The sequence below is a fragment of the Dendrobates tinctorius genome, unplaced genomic scaffold (genome assembly GCF_039654945.1).
Source record: "Dendrobates tinctorius isolate UK_male_01 unplaced genomic scaffold, ASM3965494v1 ptg000222l, whole genome shotgun sequence".
Classification (NCBI taxonomy): domain Eukaryota; kingdom Metazoa; phylum Chordata; class Amphibia; order Anura; family Dendrobatidae; genus Dendrobates; species Dendrobates tinctorius.
This window is the reverse complement of record NW_027361889.1, coordinates 3,558,946-3,571,122: the sequence shown is the minus strand read 5'-3', so window position 1 is coordinate 3,571,122 and position 12,177 is coordinate 3,558,946. Positions and strand designations below refer to the sequence as shown.

Genomic DNA, 12,177 nt, shown 5'->3' with positions numbered 1-12,177 from the left:
AATGCTGAATGCTTAGCAAACAGCTCCCTGAAATTAGTCATAACAATTATTAAAAACAGACGCGGAGGCATAAAAAGACGTCTGAAATCTATAGCGAGTAGTCAAATCATTAAGCAAAAGAGGCGCTGGTTGTATGACTATAAAAATTACAGCACAAATCTGTGCTTTGCAGCGAGCGTGTGCGCCCTGATCACCGACACTGATGTTGGTGATACAGTTTTACTGAATCGTGCTAAATCCATACACGCGGCCCTGGCTATCCCTGAGGACCAACTTATAAGTTTTAGTGATATTGAAGCTTTTGAGAAACATCTGGGTATCAACATTAAAGTATTATACTACAGTCAGGGCGACTGGCGATATTTTCAAACAGGTAATACCCCTAGTGCCTGAACTATTTTCATATTGCATCATGATAATCACTACTACGGTATCAAAAATATGAAGGGTTTTATCGGCGCGGATTACTTTTGTGAAAGATGCAATTCGTTGTTTCATCACAAATTTAATCATTCGTGTCAATATTTTTGCAAGACTTGTCAAAGAGAGAGTTGTGTGGAGAGAACCGACACGGAGCAGCCACCTCGCTGTCCAATCTGTCGTGTGTTTTGTCGGTCCAGTGAGTGCTTAGATCACCACACTCGTTTATCTGCAGATAATCCAACATTCTGCAGACTTAAAATATTTTGTGATAAATGTCATCATTTTGTCCCCAAAGAAAGTCATTCCGAACATAAATGTAAAGGATTGCATTGTCCTGTCTGTCACAGACGTTTAAATAAATTTGATGAGCACCTTTGTTACATGCGCCGGTATGTACCAAAGGAGGCGACAGATCAATATATATTTTATGACTTTCAATGTATGCAGGAGACAGGTACTCACATCCCAAATTATATTTATGCTACAACGCTGTATGGTAGCCCCTCCTGGGAGTTTGAAGGTAAATCAGCAACTCATGATTTTGTGCAATTCTTTACATCCGGTAAATTTTCTGGATATACGTTTATAGCCCACAATGCTGGAAGATACGATGCATACTTTATTGTTAAGGAACTGATTTCTGAAAAACTCTGTGTGAAATTGATATCCCGAGGTGGCCGTCTCTTGTGTGTAACGCTGCCTGATTTGGAACTGAGGTTTATTGACTCCCTAAATTTCAAACCAATGAAACTTAGTAAGATGCCGCAGGCTATGGGATTCTCAGGTTCAAAAGGACATTTCCCCCACTTTTTTAACACCGAAGAAAATCAAAACTATGTGGGTCCCCTACCAGCTGTAAAATATTATGGGGTAGAGTACATGTCACCTAGTGAGAAAGGGGAATTCAAGGAGTGGTATGAGACGCAGGAAAATACAACTTTTGACTTTAATTCTGAACTAAAGTCTTACTGTAAACAAGATGTTGAGATTCTGAGACACTCATGTGAACTTTACAGGGAGCGTGTCATGGAAATGACGCAGAAAAATGTTAAAATATACTGTAAGCGAGAAAAGAAAAAAATTGAAGTGTCCAGATGTGTTGATCCTTTTCAACTCGTAACCCTTGCATCCGTATGTATGTCAATGTACAGGTTTAAATTTCTTCCAAAAAAGACCATTGCCATTTTACCGGGTGATAATTATCACAAGACACAAAAACGCTTTTCATCACCCGCTATACAGTGGCTCATGTATGTATCCCACACAGAGAACATAGCAATCCAACATGCTTTAAGAGGCGGAGAAAAACGAGTTGGGAAATATTTTTTAGACGGTTATGCCTATGTTAATGACAGACATATCGCATTCGAATTTCAGGGGTGTTTTTATCATGGGTGCCCAATCTGCTATAATGAATACGATTCAAATAAGGTCACAAACACCTCCTATGGCCAATGATATTATGCCTTTTTAGCTAAAAAACGTTTTCTGCAGTGGTGTGGCTACACAGTGAGAGTCCTGTGGGAACATGAATGGAATGAAATGATTCAAAAAGATTCTAATCTTCAATCATTTCTTCTCCAAATGGAATTCCCTACCCCTTTAGACCCCGCGATGCTCTTTATGGGGGGCGTACTAATGCCATTAAACTTTATCACCAACTGAAACCTGGGGAGACACTACATTACTATGATTTCACCAGCCTGTATCCATTTGTAAACAAAACTGAAATATATCCCGATGGTCATCCATACATTATCTATGAGGGATTTGGGTTCATTAAAAATTACTTTGGCATTGCCAAAGTCAAGGTCTACCCTCCGAGGGATTTATTTTTTCCTGTTCTACCGGTAAAACTCAACATAAAATTATTGTTTCCTCTTTGCTACACATGCTCTGTAAATTCGCAGACAGAGGAATGTACACATAGTGATGAAGAGTGGGCTCTGACAGGTACATGGTGCACTATAGAGCTTGAGATGGCCATAGAGAAAGGCTATAGGATAGCCAACATCTATTAAATTTGGGATTTTCCTAAAACCAGTGATTGCCTGTTTTCTCTGTACATTAAATTACATCTTAGGGATAAGCAGGAGGCATCAGGTTATCCTAGCTGGTGCACTGATGACAGTAAGAAACAACAGTACATTGATTCCTTTCTTGACAAAGAAGGGGTGCAGTTACCCTCTGAAAATATAGGAGAGAACCCTGCTAAGAGACAGATCTCCAAACTTTTCTTAAATTCTTTATGGGGAAAGTTTGCCCAGAAATCTAATTTACCATGTACCAGCATTATTAGCGATCCTGATGAACTGTTTCAACATGTTTTTTTACCATATTACGATGTTTCGATGTTGCATTTTATTGATGATGAAACTGCAACAATAGATTGGAAATATGCAGAAGGGCACCACACCATCAACAAGAACACAAACATTTTTATAGCCTGTTTTACAACAGCGTATGCTAGACTAGAGCTTTACTCTCTGCTGGACAGGCTGCAGGAAAGGTGACTTTATCTCGATACTGATTCTGTTATCTTTGTGCAGAGAGAAGGTGAGTGGAGTCCTCCTTTAGGTGATTACCTGGGGGAATTGACCAGTGAGATACCTGATGACACTTACATCACTGAGTTTGTATCTGCTGGCCCAAAGACCTACGGATACAAACTCAACACCGGTAAAACTGTCTTAAAAGTGAAGGGAATAACATTAAATGTTGGTAATGCTCAATCTATTAATTTCAGCAGTCTAAAACATCTTGTTCTGGACTACCCGCGTAATTCTGATTCTGAAACGCAGAAACGTATTGTCGTAGTGCAGCCCGGCATTGTGAAAAATAAAAAGTTCTGGTCCGTTGAAACAAGACTTCTTCGAAAAACCCAAAAGTGTGTTTACACAAAGCGCAGACTATTAGACGATTTTACCACCGTGCCATTTGGATATTAATTGTGACTCGTGATGGACCCACGTTTGCAACATCCATTCTCGTGTATTCTAGCAGGCCCGTCTAATTCTGGAAAAAGTTACTTTGTAAAACAATTGTTACATAATATTGACACTCATTTTTCTCATAAACCTGATAATATTGTTTGGTTTTATTCCTGCTGGCAGAAACTATATGGTGAAATCTCTCTTTCTTTTCCCTTCATCAGATTTGTGGAGGGTCTGCCGCATACATTCATAGATGATGAATTATTCCCTCCTGAAAAGGTAAATTTGACTATTGTTGACGATCTCATGGAGAGTGCTAGTGATAACTGCGAAATAGAAAAAGCCTTTACCAAGTATGTCCACCACAGAAACCTCAGCATTTTCTACCTGGTACAAAACATATTTTGTCAAGGAAAGAAAAGCCGCACGATAAATTTAAACACAAAGTACATGGTCCTTTTTAATAACCCACGGGATAAATTGCAAATTGTAACACTAGCGCGACAAATGTATCCAGGAAAAACACGCTATTTCTTAGAAGCTTTTGAGGATGCCACGCGGGTGTCTTATGGGTATTTGTTGCTAGACTTAAGAGCGGATACCCCTGAGGACCTTCGCTTGAGGACGGGCCTGTTTCCTCCAGCGTTACCAGCTGTGTATGTTCAAAAGAAAAATACTTCTAAAAAGTGAATTTTAAACAAAATCAGACATTCTACACTGCGACCATAGTGTTGTAAAGATGTCGGAGAGAATACGGCAAAACTGGAAGCTCTTAAAAACACTGGTGAAGGCCCCGCCTTCTATCAGAAAATCTATTTTGTGCAATGCGAGTCATGATTTAATTACAGCTATAGGGGAGATTGCATTAAATATCTTAAAAGGTCAAATCCCTCTGAAAGAGCGACAAAAAAATATACTAAAAAAGTGGCGAAAAGCTATAAAAACCATGAGTAATAAATCTCACAACATAAAGAAAAAGAAGCAGCTACTAAAGCAGACTGGTGGCTTTATAGGTCCTCTTTTAGGCTTTGCAATCCCAATAATAACAAGCCTGCTTACCGGCAAATAATGGAACATACCGAGAAAATGTATCTTGTTCCCAAGCAGGAGCTAATCAAACTTCGGCCCCCTATTACAGACATTCGCCAAAGCGTTATCCAACGTCTTGATGGTGAAATTAGTGAGATTTTACAGCGTCGTGACATGCCGGATGACGTGAAAATTAAAAAATATAGTGATGTACTGCAGAGATACTTGGTTCATGCTAAACAAGATGCTAAGGAACTATCAACTTTCAAGATCATTAACACTCCAGAATCTGATCACCAACAATTGTCAAATTCACCCGTTGATAAAAGTCCCGCTGTCAATGAAATTGCAAGTCATGTAAATCCACGATATAAAAAGAATGCAGAACTTCTACTAAACAAGATGATGCAAAACACAAATATTACATCGTGGAATGATAAAAGTGAGTTTATTTTCAAAGGAACGGTAATACCCGGCTCTAATATGCTGGATTTGGTGCATAACACAACTCAGAGTCATGCCCTAACTGGCAGGAATTTACCAAGGGGCTGGAATACATTTATGCACGCTATGGCCGAGTTAAATATGCCATCCACAGTTGTGGGTAATTCCACTACTAGAGCACATTTAGATAAATTAAAAATGCCCATGAATGAATCTGACGGCGTGTATAAACCTCAAACCCTATCCACCACCAGTCGGGCGATCCGTCCTTTACACTTCTCACCATTAGGTATCACACAAGGTCCACTGATGCCTAAAAAAAGTACTGTTCCGTTACTACAATCCATGTGGCTCACTATGTAACATTGGTTCTGTTCAATTGTAATGCATTAAATTATTATGTAAGAAATATGATGTATATATTTATAATATTAAATATACAAATTGTTATATATGAATGTAACACTTTTTGTAACACTTTATACTGTCCTGTATTATATATATATATATATATATATATATATTTTGATTTGATTAACTGCAAGTCAGTGTGATAAATAAAATGTAATTGAATGTACTACTTCTAACATGACAGTGTAAATGTCAAATGTAATGTTTTATAAAATCTATTTGATTGTTGTTCAATAAACACTATTATCTTTTTCATAAAAATGGCGTCTCTCATTTTTATTTACAATTCGAATAAAATGTTTCCTTTATTAAAATATTGGCCATATACATAATATGCCCAATGAATCGATACAAATTAAAGTATAAAAATGCTATAAAAGCGCACCTTTATTGGTCATATAAAAGCGTATCAAGCACCTCCTTTTATATCAAACAATAGCGATTGATATAAAAGTGATTCAATCACGATCCTTTTATTCTACTTTTATTCTACTTTATTAAAAAGGCCTATAAAATAGAAAATAATTGGACATATTAATATTTTGGCCTATGATACCTTTTATATCAAAATTATATCAAATTGATATAAAAGTGTATCAAACACAACCCTTTTATAACAATTTGATATCAAATTGTATAAAAGGGGCGTGTTTGATACACTTTGATAGGGGCGTGGTACCTGTCAGATTTCTTTTTGACGAGTAATACAGCCCCCTTACTACTGACAATGGCTCTGTGAAGCAGCCAGAGGAGTGGTGTCGGCAACTGCAGGTGGGAACAGACTCTACACCCTCATACCAGAAAAACGGGGTTTACAGAGTGACACAAGAATGAGCGGGTATTCAGCAAACACCGACTAGATTTTGGGCAGGCAAAAACGGGTTCAACATCATGTCCCCACTGGAGATCATCCACCCATTAAAGAATGGTACCGGCCTATACCCCCAACACAATTCCAATGTGCTAAGAGTATGGTGAGAGACATGAAGGAAGCTGGGGTTATCAGAGACAGTTGTAGCCCATGGGCAGCTCCAATAGTTTTTGTAAAGAAAAAAAGATGGTACCATGAGAATGTGTGTTGATTACAGGAAAATTAACCGCATTACACATAAAGACGCCTACCCATTACCTAGAATTGAGGAATCATTAGCTGCACTTAAAACTGCTAACTACTTTTCCACCTTAGATCTCACTAGTGGGTATTGGCTGGTTCCCGTGGCAGAGGCAGACAAGGAGAAAACAGCATTTACCACTCCAATGGGTCTCTGTGAGTTCAACTATATGCCATTCGGGCTCTGCACCGCTCCAGGAACATTTCAACAGCTCATGGAGTGCTGCCTGGGACACATGAACTTTGAGACAGTCCTGTTGTACCTGGATGATGTCATTGTTTTCTTCAAAACCTATGAAGATCATCTGGAACACCTGGCTGAAGTGTTTGAAGCTTTGTCCAATTTTGGCCTGAAGGTGAAGCCTTCCAAATGCCACCTCCTGAAGCTCAAGGTACAGTACCTCGGTCATGTGGTCAGTGCAGAAGGTGTGGCACCAGATCCTCACAAGGTCATAGTCATCCGGGACTGGCCGAAGCCCAGCAACCTTCATGAAGTACGCCAATTCCTTGGACTGGTAGGCTACTACCGAAGATTCATCAAAGGCTTTACTGAAATAGCCACCCCTATGCAAAATCTTCTGGTGGGGCAGTCCAAGAAGACCAAACAGAAAAATTCCACCTTTGAATGGACTGAAGAGTTGGAGAGATCCTTCACTCGGCTGAAGATGGCTCTCATAGGTGACGAAGTTCTGGCCTACCCAGATTATGACAAACCCTTTGTGCTGTACACTGATACCAGCAATGTGGGACTAGGAGCAGTACTGTCGCAGGTACAGAATGGAAAAGAATGAGTGATCTCCTACGCTAGCAGGAAGCTGCGTCCCACTGAAAGGAATCCTGACAACTACAGTTCTTTCAAGCTGGAGTTCCTTGCCATAGTCTGGGCTGTCACTGAAAGGTTCAAACATTACCAAGCCTCCGCCAAGTTTACTATCTTCAGGGACAACAATCCGTTGACCCACTTGGAAACTGCAAAACTGGGTGTACTGGAGCAGCGATGGATGGCTCGGCTATCTAACTATGAAATCACCATCAAGTACCGAGCAGGGCACAAGAATGCCAATGCTGACGCGCTGTCCAGGATGCCTAATTTGCCAAATGCAGGAGAAGACCCTGAGGCTCTTGAAGAAATAGCGCTACCTCCCTTCCACCGGCCAATTGCGGCCCAACGTGCCCAAGGATTGAGAAACCGACGGTCTGGCTTGAAGGAGGTCACCCTGAATCCATTGCCCCATCATGACTGGGCAGAAACGCAATATAGTGACTCTTGCAGTCCGCCTGGTGAAGGAGCTACTGTCACAAGCTGACTCATGCTCCTGAGGAAACCCAGCAGTTGTGGAAGGAGAGAGGCCAGCTGTTCATTTATGAAGGAAAGCTGTGACGGAGGAGTATCAATGCCCACACTCATGAGCTGGTCTGGCAGGTGATAGTCCCAAAGAGAGAGGTATCAATGGTCGTGAAAGCATACCACAATGGAGCTGGACACTTCGGATGGAAGAAGTTGGAAGCCTTGCTCCGGGAGAGGTTCTACTGGGCTGGTATGAGGAAAGCCATTGAGAGGTGGTGCCGGGAGTGTGGACAATGTAACCTGCGCAGAAAGGATAGAAACAGCCAGAGAGCTCCTCTGCAGCCAATCATCACCAAACAGCCACTTGAGTTGGTAGCCCTGGACCATGTGAAGCTAGTTCTAAGCCGGTCAGGCTACATCTATGCTCTTACCATCGTGGACCACTACTGAAGATTCCTGGTAGTTGTGCATGTCAAAGATCAAACAGCCAGGACAGCAGCCAGAGCATTCCAACAGCACTTCTGTAGACCACATGGATATCCTGAAAGAGTGCTTACAGATCAAGGTCCAGCTTTCGAGGCAGAAGTGTTCCAGGAATTCTGTAACTTGTATGGTTGCAAGAAGATCCGGACAACACCGTACCACCCACAGACCAATGGCATGTGTGAGAAGATGAACCAGGTAGTGATTGACCTCCTGAAGACTTTGCCCTTGGAGGAGAGAAATCTGTGGCCATAGAAGTTGCCAGATCTGGTGGACCTCTACAACCATATTCCAGTGAATTCCACCAACGGTACCCCAGCCTACTTAATGAGAGCAAGACCTGGTAAACTGCCTATTGATTTGGACATGGGAGTCCTTACGCCTGAAGTAACGTCACCAGACGCTGACTGGGATACAGAAAGACAACAACAGTACAGAAGAGTTCAAGAATGCGTGGAAAAGAGTCTAGCTCAGGCAAGACAAAAGCAGGAGAAGCTTTACAATCAAAATGCACCTGCCGTTCTTTTGTCGCCGGGAGAACAAGTTCTCAAGAGGAAAAGAAGATTGCACAAATTGGATGATCAATGGGAAGCTGAACCTTATACCATTCTGCCCTCAAACTTTAATAGTACCAAGGTATGCCTTATTAGCAAAGATGGAGGAGAAACCTCAGCAGCAATATCAAGAGATCACCTGAAACTATGTCCTGACCTGTTGAGGGAAAGAGTGGAAGAACCAGATAACATCTAACCCATAGAGGAAGAAGAGAAGGTCAGCACAATACTTGGAGAATTCCCTGCGAATTGGACTAAAGTAAATGATGCTATAGTGGTGCCAGTGTTGACATTTCCCCAATTGGTAGTACAGGAAGACGTGATTCCAGAAAACCCTGAAGATCAGGAAAATCAGGCAGCAGATGCTACACCAGCAGTGGAGACAGAGAACCCTCGCCCTGCCAGTAGTGAATCTGACATGCCCATAGCGACTCCAAGAACACGTAGACATGTACCACCCAGTTCACATACTACACCGGTAGTTAGAACCAGACAATCAGTAAGGGCCATTACAACACCAGGGTTACGCAGATCTATTCGTATCTCCCAAGGCATACTACCAGTTATATTCCGCATATAACTGTCCAAAATAAAATAAAGTTGAGTATTGTAACTGTTTACCTGTCTGTTAATATGTATCTGTTTAAAGGGAATCTGTCACCCTTTTTTTCTCCTATTAGCTGCCGGCATAGACATCTGAGGCTTATCTACAGCATTCTGCAATGCTGTAGATAAGCCCCCGATGTAACCGGAAAGAGAAGAAAAACACATTATTTTATACTCACCGAGGTGGGCGGTCCAGTCCGATGGGTGTTGCGATCCGGTCTGGCGCCTCCCTTCTTCATGCGATGACATCCTCTTCTCCCATCTTGAAATGGGTCCGGCGCAGGCGCATTGCTCTGCCCTGTTGAGGGCAGAGCAGAATTCTGCAGTGCGCAGGCGCCAGACCTCTCCCGACGCCTGCGCACTGCAGGACTCTGCTCTGCCCTCAACAGGGCATAGCAATGTGCCTGCGCCGGAGCCATTACAGGACGGGAGAAGAGGACGTCATCGCATGAAGAAGGGAAGTGCCGGACGGGACGGCGACACCCATCGGACCGGACCGCCCACCTTGGTGAGTATAATATAACGTGTTTTTCTTCTCTTTCAGGTTACATCGAAGGCTTAGCTACAGCATTACAGAATGCTGTAGATAAGCCCTCGATGTCTACGCCGGCAGCTGAAGGGCCAAAAAAAGGGTGACAGATTCCCTTTAAGCTTTTGTACCTACAGGTAACCTGTAAGACTTTCCTTTAAATTTTCCAGTTTTTTATTTTTTGTAACTTTTTCATTTTTAAATCTTGTACAATTATTATTGCTTAACTGTTTATATGTTTTCATGTTTTGTTCAGCCCAGGAGTGCTGACTTGCACTAGGGCGAATGTGGCACCCCAGGAGTATGGCAGCCACAGTGGCTTTGCCTTTCTCCAGGGAGGGTAATGCCAGGCTTGGAGGCAATGACGGGTCTCTCTCGCAGTCAATCTATGCATGTAACATAGTTCCACTCCAGGCCAGCAGGGGGAGCTCTGAACTGGAATTCAGGGGAGGAGTGCTCTCTGAGGACCAAGAGGAAGGAGTGGGGAGTTAGTCTGCGGAGGGTGAAGTGTGCAGACGTGTGGAAGGAGCCAGAGGAGTAGAAGGCTGTAAATGCAATACTCCCATCTAAGACTTGAGGGCATAACAGCAACACGGATAGTGAGCTGGGACTTAGGAGTGAGGAACCCCTGGAACAGGCTACAGTTGTCTGCCGTACAAGTAGAGTTCTTGGGAACATCTGACAGGAGGAACTTCAGTGTAACTCAGTACTGGAGATTCCTCAAGTAAGCGCTAGGAAGGAGACTGCACAGCCCATCTGCTGAGAGAGAATCCCTGAGTTGCTTCCAGGCTAGCCTGCTCTGGTACCATCTGTAATCAGGACCCTGGACTGCATTTACCAAGTAAAGGTACAGAAATTGCACCCCGATGTGTCTTGTCTGCTTCCTACCTTTCCGGCACCGTTACATCCCCGTGTCAACTACATCTACACTGCCCTGGGACTACAGCTTCACCTGTGGGGAGCTTTTACATCTTTGCTGCACCATACCACCAGTCCCAGCGGATCTGCATGCAGCGTCGGCTTAACACCTCTCTTGCCGAGCACCACAGGTGGCGTCACAAACTATTCCATTCACTACATTCTACCATTCAATTTCCCCCATTAATTGGGCACCCAGGGCCACGGACCGGGTCACCGCTGCTGTGACACATCCAGCCGACACCGGCCCGGTACCGAGTACCCCACAGCCCTGGGAGGGTGACCCATGTGGCTTGGAGACACAGGGCAAGCAGGCGTGGCTTGGAGACACTGGGCAAGCAGGCACGGCTTGGAGACAATGGGCAAGCAGGCACGGCTTGGAGACAATGGGCAAGCAGGTACGGCTTGGAGACACTGGGCAAGCAGGCACAGCTTGGAGACACTGGGCAAGCAGGCACGGCTTGGAGACACTGGGCAAGCAGGCATGGCTTGGAGACACTGGGAAGCAGGCACGGCTTGGAGACACTGGGCAGGTGGGCATGGCTTGAGACACAGGGCAGGCAGGTGTGGTATATGAAGGAATGGGTAGGGACCTGTTCACACAGCAGGAACGGGTACTGATACAGGCAGGAAGGAGTGGAGTATGAAGGAACAGGTTTGGAACTGTTCACACAGGAGGTACAGGTTTGGATACAGGCAGGAAGGAGTGGAATATGAAGGAACAGGTTTGGACCTGTTCACACAGGAGGTGCAGGTATGGATACAGGCAGGAAGGAGTGGAATATGAAGGAACAGGTTTGGACCTGTTCACACAGGAGGTGCAGGTATGGATACAGGCAGGAAAGAGTGGAATAGGCAGAGCCACAGGAGTGTGGAGTAAGCTGAACCACAAGGATTGCAGAGAGAAGCTGCAGCAAGAGGTTCTGCAGCAGCAGAGCAAAGCTGAACCACAAGGTCTGTGGAGAGAAGCTGCAGCAAGAGGTTCTGCAGCACCAGGAGAGGAGCAGGCAGAGCTGCAAGGGTGCAGCGGCACAGACAGAGCTGCAAGGGTGCAGAGGCTCAGACAGAGCTGCAAGGGTGCAGAGCCTCAGACAGAGCTGCAAGGGTGCAGAGGCTCAGACAGAGCTGCAAGGGTGCAGAGGCTCAGACAGAGCTGCAAGGGTGCAGAGGCTCAGACAGGGAGGACACAAGGAAAGACACAGCAGGGAAGGAAGCCAAAGATAAGGAGGCAGGGGTAGGACAGAGTTCAGACAAGGTACAGGGACAAAGACTCAAGGACCAGGATATTCTGCCTCCTGGCAAGCGGAAGGTCAAGTAAGCACAAAACTAGGACCAAGACACAGAGACCAGGATATGCAGTCTCCTGGAGGGCAGACAAAGAACACAAAGCAAGGCTAAGAGTATTCCTACAGAGAAGGAGATACACAGAACAGTGCCTGGCTTCCTCA

General features: G+C 44.0%; 1 pseudogene; it reads left to right on the top strand.

Annotated features, from left to right (window-relative positions):
* LOC141058987 (cytochrome P450 2W1-like) overlaps positions 1-12,177 on the top strand; it is a 67,596-nt pseudogene that overhangs the window by 33,091 nt on the left and 22,328 nt on the right.